This window comes from Prunus mume, linkage group LG7 (genome assembly GCF_029339155.1).
Source record: "Prunus mume cultivar Tortuosa linkage group LG7, ASM2933915v1, whole genome shotgun sequence".
In the NCBI taxonomy this organism is placed as follows: domain Eukaryota; kingdom Viridiplantae; phylum Streptophyta; class Magnoliopsida; order Rosales; family Rosaceae; genus Prunus; species Prunus mume.
The window spans coordinates 14985833-14998237 of NC_142704.1; the positions used below are offsets into that span (position 1 = coordinate 14985833).

Sequence of the window (12405 nt, forward strand, 5' to 3'; positions counted from 1 at the left end):
TGTGTATAGGCGCACGGCTATACTGTTTTCAGTAGAAGAGTTCAAATCTGGCTCAAAACGAAGCACCACAATATGCTAGAGGAAGAGACCATGAGATTCTAGAGGTACATATAACATATTAATGATAAAATAGGATGCTTATTTATATTTGAAGTATCAGTGTGACCTCAAACAACATTGTTTTAGACTATTAGTTAACAATATCTTCACATAAAATAAAAAACACAGATAATCTAAACTCCACAAGTATGCCAGGAAACTTAGAAAATGCATTTACCGGGTTAGGGAAAACTTCGAAAGGGTGCTATAGTTGTCACTCAACCTCAACTGTAAGAGTCTCCTTGGAGTCAGAAGGATCTACATATCTCCAAAAGAATGCCAGACTGTTATATTCATAATCACAACAGACAATGCTGCGAGAGTAATGCAACCATCGGCAAGGTGAAATGAGAAGTGGCCAAAACCACACCCAAAGAAGAATTTTGCATAGCAACCTGTGAGTGTCGAACATGTAAATGAAGGATTAGTGTTGCATGACCACCAAAATTTATGAAAGTTTCGACATTTCAATCTGAGCATTAAACAATGAAGACCTTCTATGGACTTACAATAAAGTTTAAAAACATAATTTTTATATCTTTATTACCAACTTGACCAAAGCCGAAACAAAACTGGAACACAAGGATTCACAGAAAGCCAGATCATGTCTTAAGGTTTACATTCTATTTGATTAATACCTCAATTGATATTGCTCGTCTTTGTGCTTCTCTAAACCCGCAAACAGCTGCTGATATATACCTGCAAATTAAGACTCTCCTTGATAAAAAGACTCCTCAAGTTGCACATTTGCACCGCAAAAACTCCAAAACAAACTAAACAAACAGGCACAACACCACAACCTTAAATAATATTTGTATGAGTGCAAACACTGCCAACAATGCTCGTATACAAAACTAGCTTCTATCTTCATATGTCAAATTAAAATCCACATAGACAAAGAAGCTTGAATATATACTTTCTTACTGCAATAGCTTTTATGGCTATGAAGTCATAACGACAGCAAACTATAGTTTCTCAACTGTTGCTTACAAATTTTGAATTCTTTGTCTTTTCAAAGTATAGTTAACTTCACTCTATAATTTATATATCAAACTTGACTGAAGCTAAATCAAACAGTAATAATACACTAATACAAGGCTACAACGTAATTTTTTTTTTTAAATTTTTGAGCTTAAATTATAGTGAATCTTTACATACTGAAAAAAAAATGTGTACATTACCTTGAGCTTTTTCCACAACAACACACCTAACAATTAAAGTCACCAACAGTTAAAGGCAACTTACCCTACAAAGAAACCAGCAATATGTAATAACAGCACCGAAAGAATAACCACCCCAATTTCTCCAGATAACACTGTCTGAGCATGAGCCATTAGAGACAGATCAGCCTGCAATGTTACAGCAACCATTGAAGCTTTGAGACGGACAACATTCTCAAAGAATACACTGGCCCACAAAATAAAATCTAGTATGTTTGAGAAAGAGAGCACATTTGGAAGGAACCGCAGGCAAGACAATCATATTTTACATATAAGTAATTAAAAGATATTTATATGCACAACAAATGTACCTGCATGCAAGCAGTGATGCAGCTAGAACAGCAAAAAGTGGCGCAAAAGGTATCACAATTTTAACCACTACAGGAAATGCACTCTGCATATAAGAACCTAACAAATTGGAGCAACAACGACCTGCAGATGACAGAATAGAGACCATAAGCCCCAGCTGATGGATAATATAATATTACTGAAGTTTGTTATATTTAACTTAACCTGCATGGTGCTGATTGACAGTTTGGCAGCATGCACAGGGACGTAAGTCCCTGCCAATATCTTTGTTAGTAGAGGAGGCTGGGCTACTGCCCCAAGAGTTGTGCATACCGTCATTACAATAGACAGAGGAACATCCCGTTGAGCAATTAAGGTCACCTGAAAGGCAATTTCATAAAAAGCATTTAATGGAGTTGAATAAATGGCCTAGGCGGGCGCTAGGCCTGCTAGGCGGGCTAGGCGGGCTAGGCGGGTGCTGGCACCCAGAAGAAAAAAAAAAGGCCATTTTGGAACTGAAAGGTCTTGGACGAGATGACGATGGCGCTGAGACTAGAGAGAGAGAGAGAGAAATGAGGATTGAAGAAGAAGAGAGGTTGAGAGTTATGTGTAGGGTTTAGAAAAGGGCCCGGCGGGAGAGAAGGGCCTGGGCTTCATAAAATACAACATTAAATGGATTTTGCATTATGAAATCACTAAAGTAACCACTAATAAGTAACAAATAAATATTTTAATATTTTAAATCAAAAAAATATTATACTATTTGTTTAATATATAATTTATATATCCTTTTATTTTCCATGATTTTGGTAATTTATAATACTAAATAGTTTATTAAAAAAAGCATAGGCACTCGCATATTACTCCTCTAGGCGCTAGGCCCTTGCCTGCCGCCCCCTTACTGTATAGTGATTTTTCGAACATTGGGATTAACATGTTGGTAAATTGAGGTGTACCAGCACTTCAATTTACAACCTGTTAATGTATGGTTTTTACTATTTTCTTTTAACTTCCCTCGACAACTTTGTAATAGGATGTGTAATGTAATTTATCAAGCTTAAGTCTAGATTAGGGAAAACTTTTATTGGTGCTCTTCTCTAATCTCTGCTCTATGGTGGCTCAAGCAAGTTGACAAATGTATTGAGCATTGCATATCATTACATTAAACAGTCTTTATAAAATGATGACTAGTCGTCTGTTTCTCATATGACTAGTCATCCTTGCTTCCAGCTGGATAACAAACTGTTTTGTCATATTCTTCTTTCTCTCTCTCTGCTGCCATGTGGGTTTCTGACCTAAGGAATTTTTTGGTCTGTAAAGGCCACGATTTTGGTCATTTGGCGGCTGTCTCTTTTGGGTGGAAGTTTTGGAAAGATTGACTTGCTTTCTTTCTCTCTTCTTCCTCAAGAGAGAACCAAATATTTCATCTATGAGTTTTTCCAATTGATTTCTTTTTGAAAAACTGCATTTGAAACATGAATCTGCATCTAGCTACTTAAATCATTCTCTCATTTATATCTAGGTCAGATTCAAGACTGATTTCTTCAAGAGTATGGTTTCTTGAAGAAATTGGTCATTCACCTTTGAATCCAAATTTTGGTTTCGGTTTGTGTTGGAGCTTGCAAGCTAGTGCCATGGGATGAACAAGCTGGAGAAGGAGCTGCCATTGCCATGAAGAACTGAGCTTCAAGCTTTGCTAAGTTGGAGAAGAAGATTGCACAAAGGAGGTATAGCTCATCTTCCTAAATAGATTTAGGTTTTTCTTGAGCTTGCTTGTGTTCCTTTGTAAGAATCTTTTTCTACTTAGTGGATTTCCTGGTCGGTTGATGACCCCCAGTTTTTCCCAATGGTGGGTTTCTGGGTGAACAGTTTCTGGTTTCCAACTCTGTAAATTTTCTGGGTTTGTGTTCTTGATAGTTGACTAGTCATCTGGGTTTGTGCGGTTGACTAGTAATCTTTTTCTACTGTTTGGTGTTTGCTTGATTATGCTGTCTTCACACACTTTCACCATAGTTGTTGCTAGCACAAGGGATGCCTAGATTGACGGGTCATTCTGAGTGCCTAGGTTGTCACTAGTAATTCTCTAGGCTTGCAGGTACATCTTGGTATGCTCTGTGTATGTTATTGTTTGGTATAATTCATATATGACAGTTGACTAGTCATAAGAGTATTTGGTCAAGGTCTAGAGTGTGTGAAGTTTGCTGCGTTCTTGGTTGAATATCTTTTAAATTTACCCCTCGTCACCTGAGTACCAATTTCAATTGGTATCAGAGCACCAGCTCTTGACATAAATAGAGAGATCTTTTGGGTGCTAATTGGTATTAGTTGTGCAAACATAAAAATGGATCAAATTGCTTCTTGCATTCATGATGAGCTTGCCTTGTTTGTTCAAAAATATAGAAGGGTTGTCAAAGATAAAACCAAAGTCACTAGGAATTGTCAAAATCTTCCTTGTTTGTCTACATGTGTGTCTCAAGACAATGTTTTTAAGGAGATGTATTTTTTGGACTCTTATGGCTTTAGGAAGGACAAAAGTTTGAAGGGTCTTGTAAAGTGCTATCTATGTGGTGGTGCTGGTCACATTGATGTGGAATGTGCAAATAACCACATGATAGAGTCTAATGGGAGAGAAGAGTCAATTAGTGCACAATGGAGTGATAATGATAGTGATGATTCCAATAACTATATCACTTCATCTTTTGAAGAGGCAAAATTTTTTGCCCTTGTTGGTTCTATTCATAACTCTAGCCTTGCTAGAGTTCATGTAGTTAAGGAAGGAAAAACTGATTCAGGAAATCAATCTGTGTTTAGAGATGATAGGTAGGATGACCAGTCATACAGGGAACAGGATGACCAGTCATACTTGGGTATATGTGAAAAGTATGATGTCCTTTTTACTGAAACTTCCAAGCTTAAGGAAAGAAATTTCTTACTTGAAAGGAAGGTAAAGAACCTAGAAATTCTTAATTGCACTTTTAAAGAAGCAAATAATGAATTGAGTGAAAATGTTGAGACCTTGGAGAGTGAAAAGGATTCATTGATTGTCAGTAAAAATGACATTTCAAACCAATTGAATGTGCTCAAGGAAAACAACTTGGTTTTCTAAGCCTCCAACAAGAATTTGTTGACTCAGATAAATGAGGCAAATGACACGATGATCAAGCTTACCATAGGGGCTAAAAAAGTGGATAAAATGTTGAATATGGGTAAAGTTCATGGAGATAAAACAGCTTTTGGTTATGGTTGTTCTAGTTCATGTGTTCCTCATCCTTTGACCACATTTCTCAAGCAGTCAAATACAATGTTTGATGTTTTAGAGCCAACTAGGACTCAAAGATTCATTCCTACTTGTTACCATTGTGGTGTGAAAGGTCACATTCGACCTAGGTGTAATGCTCTAAGGAATGTGTCTAGAGCAACCAATGCAAATGACTTTAAGAACCATGTTTCATCTCTTAAAACATGTGAGCTTGCAAAATCTGTTATTTGTACAAGAGATAAACATTCTTTACTTGCAAAATTTGGTTTTCAACAACCAAAAAGGTTCATTCCTATATGCCATTATTGTGGCACATTAGGACACATTAGACCAAAGTGTTTTGAGCTTAGGAATTTTGAGCAAAAGCCTTTTGTTCATTTCAAGAAAGTAAATGATGACTCACTTCAAACTCTAGTGAATAATCTTCTTTATAAAGCTGTCAAAATTCCTAAGGTGATCTCTTTGCCTCATAAAGCCTCAAAAGTGAAGCAAGTTTGGATAAAGAAGACAATGTTCTTTCTCATGTTGGTGACTAGTTTCTTTATCTTATGTATCTAGACCATTCTCTTGTTTGTGTATGCTTCATGGAGTCTAGATACATTGTCATGCATTTGCACCTTGTACTTTTGTTTGATTAGGATTCATTTGTTTAATGTTTTTTTAAATGTGGTCATTGCATGCATGTCTTTCAATTATCTCTCTCACAGTGCTTGAATCTTGGGTGATCAACAAAATTTCATGTTCTTTTGAACTTGTTCACATTTATCTTGTTGGTATTATCCAAACCTTTTCCCTTGGTGGCAAGGAATACATCCTAGCCATTGTAGATGATTTCTTTGGGTTTATTTGGGTCTCATTCTTGCTTGAAAAATCAGAAACCTTTCAAAGGTTTAAATCTGTCTGCCACCTTTTACAAAAAGTTAAGATGACTAGTCATCTGCCTCTTGTTAGAATTACAACGGATCATGGTTATGAGTTTGAGAATTCTCAGTTTCTGAAATTCTATGAGAAGATGGGAATTAAGCATGAGTTCTCTGCATCTACTACACCTCAGCAAAATGTTATTGTGGAGAGAAAAAAAAAAGATTTCTTGTTGAGATGGCTAGGGTTATGCTTAACAACAAAAATTTTGCTAAACATTTGTGGGCTGAAGCTGTAAATACAGCTTGTTACATCTTAAATAGGTGTTTTTGTGGTCTTTTATCTCCTATGCTTGAGGGAGAATCTCCAGGTATGGATCTAGTGGTTGACATGTCAACTTTTAGCAAACCGTTTGCCCTGTCAACTTTTGACAATTCTGCTTCCAGTTGACTGTCAACTTGTCATAATCCCTCATAATCTCAGCTCATCTGTACCTGTTGAAAACTCTCTATGTAAGCATGATATGAAGCCTTCTCTACTTGATTGCAAGTAGACCTGTCATTTCTTATAGTGTAGGAGTTTGTGCTAGGTTCCAAAGTGATCCTGAAGAGTCTTATTTGTTTGCTATCAAAAGAATCATAAAATATGTAAGTAGAACTTTTGAGTTTGGGTTGTGGTATACCTATGACACTTGTGTCAATCTTGTTGGGTATAGTGATGCCAATCGGGCAGGTTGTAGTGATGGTAGGAAAAGCACTTCCAAGGGGGTCTTTTATGAAGGCAACAACCTAGTTGCTTGGCATAGCAAAAAATAGAAATCTATCTCTTTATCCACTGCTGAAGCAGAGTATGTTGCAGCTGGGAGTTGATGCACTCAACTCCTTTGGATAAGAGAAATGTTGGAAGACTACGGTCTTACTCAATCATGCTTTCTAATCTATTGTGACAACATGAGTGTTGTAGATATTTCTAAAAATCCTGTTCAACACTCTAGGACTAAGCATATAGACATTAGACACCATTTTATTAGAGATCTTGTGGAAGACAAAATTCTATCTTTGAAATTTGTTCCCTTTGAGAAACAGTTAGCAGATATACTCACCAAGGCCTTGGACTTTCAGAAACATGTCACACTTAGGTACTCCATTGGCCTTTGCTCAAGTGATTGATTAACTTGTCTGTTCCTTATCTTCAGCACATTGCAGAACTGTTGACTAGTCATCTTCGTTTTAGTTGACTAGTCAAATATAAATTTTTGTTTACTTGGTGTGCAAATGTCAAAAACATCTGTTTCTTCTGATCTCTGATGGTGTGAAGTTTGAATCATTTTATGTTTTGCCTGATTTGTGCATAATTCCCCCCTTTTAGTTTGGAGCCATTAGATGAAATGTTTTTTTTGGTGTTTTTTCGTCCTCTTGGTAAGACAAGTGTTGTGATTCATTGTGGACAATCATTGTTATAATCTCCTATCTTATCTCACTTTTTTAGGCACTTTGTTTATAAATTTTTTTTTAAAAAAAAGGGGAATTGTGACCAATGTAGTCACGACTCTAGGAAGGTATAAGGTGATATGATTGAAGAATCTAGAGCAAGAGCCGCAAAATTGGGCCACTCAAGTACTTAAGTCTGGGATGTGCAAATAAGAAACATAATAAATGGCCAGATTGAGTGATGAAATTCAAATACGTTGAGTCTATACTTTGAGTTTGTCTTGAAGGTTCATTATATACTTGTCTCTCCAAGAGTGATATTTCTTCATCTCTTGTGTTTTTCTTTTGGCTTTGAAACCTCCTCTGTCCATCTTGCCTCATCTCTGAGCATAAAATCTAATTCATATTCTATCTATCAGAGTTAGTTGCAATTGTTTTGTTTGCACATGTGGTTATCTTCTCTCTCTCTTACTTATTGTGCTTGAAGACTTGGACTAGGCTATAATAGCTAATACATCGTTGATCACTTGATATATCTGCTAGTTCATGTTTGTGTTCTAAAAAAAAAAAACCAAAATCATGTCATCTTCAAGGTCGATACTAAAATTGCTGCTTGTTATGATATTGCCTGAGTTCACTAGTCAACATATGCTCATGCTGATTGTGGTTGACTAGTCATCCAGTTATGCTTGTTATGATATTGCCTTGGTTGACTAGTCAACTTATGCTTCCACTGATTATGATTGACTAGTTATCTTCTTAATAGGGTTCTTATGCCTTTTGGTGAAATTAATTTTCACTCTCTAAGAAAGACCATTGGTTATGAAACAAAGCACAAAGGCTCACTTGTCTTCTCCTTGTCTCATTTACACATTCTGTTCGAACATTGGTATTGTGTTTATGTATGATCATGTTTGGATGATGCCACTTTGGTCTATGACCAGTCATCTTAATAAGGTGTGTTCCCACATTCAATGATTTAGCCTAACATAATTCTTGACATCCTTAAGAATCTGCCTTACTATATGAGTTTTGGATTGTTGGCTAATTTATTTTGTTGGGGGAGTTTCTTTGAGATGCATGTGTTTTGACAACATTCTGCTTGTTGTTTTTATCATTTTCATACATCAATGTTGCCTTTCTAAGCCTTATCTTGATTGATTTGCTCTCTTTTGTTCTTGGTTGTGTCTGTGAGGTTGTTGGTCTTTTGATGCCACCTCAAATTTGGACATGCGTGACTAGTCCGTTTCACTAGTCCACTCTCTTCTTCTTGTGCTTTTTGGAAGCTATGTTGTGTTTTTGGACAACCTAGAGACTTATGTCTTGTGTTCTTTCTCGCATGTCCTCAATCTTGAGCAAAAATTTAAGGTTCATCTTGCTTGGTGCTTTCTTCAAATTGACAATGATTGATGCCTTAAATTTTGAAACCTTAGTACTTTGTCTTGATTTTGCATTATGGTGTGTAAAGAAAAATTCATTGGTTGTCCCTTGTTTTGATAAATATGTTGCTGAAACTCTATCTTTTTAGGGGAGTTTCTTTATGTGTAATGTGTACACATTGAAATTAAATTCAGCCACTTGATTTTAATTGCTTTAGGTATGATTCCTTGCAACTTGTGCTTCATTTCTTATTCTCTTTAGCTTGATGCACTTTTGTGTTTGTTGGCTATTTATGGAAAGTTTGCTGAATGAGTACGTCAAAGGTTAATTCCTTTATGCTATATGATACTCAAGGGGAGTATGTTTTCTAAGGAGGTGTTTTTGCTTTAGGGGGAGTTTCTATTTGTGTAGTGGTTTTAATCTTGTACCCTCTGCAGGTCGGTAAGGGAGTTATTTTGTAATCACATTGTGGTTAGTCTGTGCATTTTGATAGGGGGAGTTGTTCTGGCCTGTTTTGAACAACTGGTATTTGACTAGTCATAAATCTATGTTCTGTACTGTTTTAAACAACTGTTATTTGACTAGTCATCAATCTAAGTTATGTGTTGTTAACCTTGTTCATATCTGCCTATCCTTTTGTGGTTAAACCCTTTTGTATGCTGTTTCTATCTCTCTGCCTTTTTGCACTTTCCTTATCAACAAGGGGGAGAACACTCTCAACCCCACATTGCGTATTGTTTTAAAATTTCTGTGATAATATGCTTGTTTTTGTGCCGGGAAGATTGGTTGTTCTTGCAGGTATCTTCATTTCATCATCTCCTTAGTCTCGGTTTTGGGTTGAGTGTTCTTAGAGAGTGTGTTGTCAAGGAAAGCCAAAAAGGGGGAGATTGTTAATGTATGGTTTTTACTATTTTCTTTTGACTTCCCTTGACAACTTTGTAATAGGATGTGTAATGTAATTTATCAAGCTTAAGTCTAGATTAGGGAAAACTTTTATTGGTGCTCTTCTCTAATCTCTGCTCTATGGTGGCTCAAGCAAGTTGACAAAGGTATTGAGCATTGCATATCATTACATTAAACAGTCTTCATAAAATGATGACTAGTCGTCCGTTTCTCATATGACCAGCTGGATAACAAACTGTTTTGTCCTATTCTTCTTTCCCTCTCTCTGCTGCCATGTGGGTTTCTGACCTAATGAATTTTTTGGTCTGTAAAGGCCACGATTTTGGTCATTTGGCGGCTGTCTCTTTTGGGTGGAAGTTTTGGAAAGATTGGCTTGCTTTCTTTCTCTTCTTCTTCCTCAAGAGAGAACCAAATATTTCATCTATAAGTTTTTCCAATTGATTTCTTTTTGAAAAATTGCATTTGAAATATGAATCTACATCTAGCTACTTAAATCATTCTCTCATTTATATCTGGGTCAGATTCAAGACTGATTTCTTCAAGAGTATGGTTTCTTGAAGAAATTGGTCATTCTCCTTTGAATCCAAATTTTGGTTTCGGTTTGTGTCGGAGCTTGCAAGCTAGTGCCATGGGATGAACGAGCTGGAGAAGGGGCTACCATTGCCATGAAGAACTGAGCTTCAAACTTTGCTAAGTTGGAGAAGAATATTGCACAAAGGAGGTATAACTCATCTTCCTAAATAGATCTAGGTTTTTCTTGAGCTTGCTTGTGTTCCTTTGTAAGAATCTTTTTCTACTTAGTGGATTGCCTGGTCGGTGATGACCCCCAGTTTTTCCCAATGGTGGGTTTCTGGGTGAACAGTTTATGGTTTCCAACTCTGTAAATTTTTTGGGTTTGTGTTCTTGATAGTTGACTAGTCATCTGGGTTTGTGCGGTTGACTAGTCATCTTTTTCTGCTGTTTGGTGTTTGCTTGATTATGTTGTCTTCACACACTTTCACCATAGTTGTTGCTAGCACAGGGGATGCCTAGATTGACGGGTCCTTCTGAGTGTCTAGGTTGTCACTAGTAATTCTCTAGGCTTGCAGGTACATCTTGGTATGCTCTGTGTATGTTATTGTTTGGTATAATTCATATATGACAGTTGACTAGTTATAAGAGTATTTGGTCAAGGTCTAGAGTGTGTGAAGTTTGCTGCGTTCTTGGTTGAATATCTTTTAAATTTACCCCTCGTCACCTGAGTACCAATTTCACAACCCTACAATTTTAACTGACTCCAATTCCCTTATGTTTGTGTTCATAATTAACTAAAAATTAGTTGCATTGCATGGCGTTTAGATTTAACTTTTCTGGTATAATTTTTCTCAAGACTATAAACAAAGAAGCAGTTTCGTCAGTTCTCAATTGATTGTGTTGTGGCTATATGTCTCCGGAGTATGCCATGGGCGGGATGTTTTCTGAAAAATCTGATGGCTACAGCTTCGAATTCTTGCAATTGGAGATTATTAGTGGCAAAAAGAATACCAGCTTCTATTCCAGTGACCAACATATATGCTTAACAAAACCCTCCATTTTACCTATCGTGCTTTGATTCTATAAGCCACATCATCTCCATTCTCCCCTTGTATATATGGATGATTGAGTACATGCTAGATAGTGAAAGTTTTTGCATTTTGATATACTCTTAGTGGTGCAATTGGTTGCTCTTATGTCTTCGTTAGAACCAAAGGCTCCTCTTGGTTAGCAGAATTCAAAGGAATATGGTTCTAGTGACCATCTAGTAGATGCAACTTTGCCCGCTACTGAAGTCAAATCATCAAAACTTAGTATAAGGAATGGTACAAATAATCTTCACTATCGTTAGCAACATTGTCTTTTGCATCACGATTCGCTTTCTTTGTTGTAATGAAAGTTTGTAACTTAAATTTGTGTTTCTATTAAAAAGAAAAATTATAAATTGCTCTTATTATAGAGTTCATGTAATAGAATTTGGTTAGTAAAAGTGTTGAGACAGACTTGTTGTATCTACTCAGCTCTTTTTGTTCAAAGTATTTTGGATGTGTTATTAAAAGTGTGAAGATAGCATTTTATTCCTATGGTAAATGGATGCTATATGTGCAATGCTTATGATTTCTTATCTCCGTTATAGGAGAAACAAAGACTTCCGTAGCTTCTGGAAATGAGCATATTGGGGAGAAGCAATTAACGAATGTCTTACTTAATTGGTGAAACATCTTATAAGAAGATGGAGTCCAAAATAGTAAAGGAGCCACGCACAGTTCCAACAATGAGGCACTCATCACCTATTTCCAGTCCAGACAAGGGATATGACTTACAAATTATTATTTTATATATTTTGGAACTGCAGAATTGGTTATACTTTAAGTCTTCTTTTAAGTTTAATAAAATTGGTAATATATTTAGGTGCTATTTTTGGGTGTCCAATTCTTTCCTAACAAGTTAAGAGTATATATATCTTCGCAACGTTAAAATTGTAGCACAGTTGTGACCGTGGTTGGTAACTTTGTTGCCTTGTCATTTATTGAACCTACCTTCCTTCCTTTATGTGGTAACACACTTGTGTTGTTGAACATAATCATGCTGATAGTGAAGAAAGAGATCTCGTGAATATTTTTGCTAGTCTCAGTCCCTTTGAATCTTCCTGCTCGAGATGCTCCTTGGAAGTGGATAACTTCTCCTTTTAAGATGTTACATATGTGTATTCTATCATGATTTCAACAACTCATGTTGTGATTTGAATTAGAGTTAATATATTGTTTGGTATTAGAAGTTGATCAGAAAAATGTTGCTTGAGAATATGTGTGGTTTTAAAAAAAAAAAAAAAAAAAAAAAACTTAAATCTTCTAGTGGGATCGCTTTTGCATCCTATGTTGATGTTCTGAATGCACTGTTTTGTCATGGCTGCTGTTTTACATATTTACATATATCAAGTTAATTAAGTGCT

At 36.2% G+C, this 12405-nt stretch overlaps 1 pseudogene; it reads right to left on the reverse strand.

The window, feature by feature from the left end:
• Positions 1–313: 313 nt before the first annotated feature.
• LOC148915559 (putative sodium/metabolite cotransporter BASS2, chloroplastic) lies at positions 314–2543 on the reverse strand (annotated as a pseudogene).
• Between the last annotated feature and the right edge of the window lie 9862 nt (positions 2544–12405).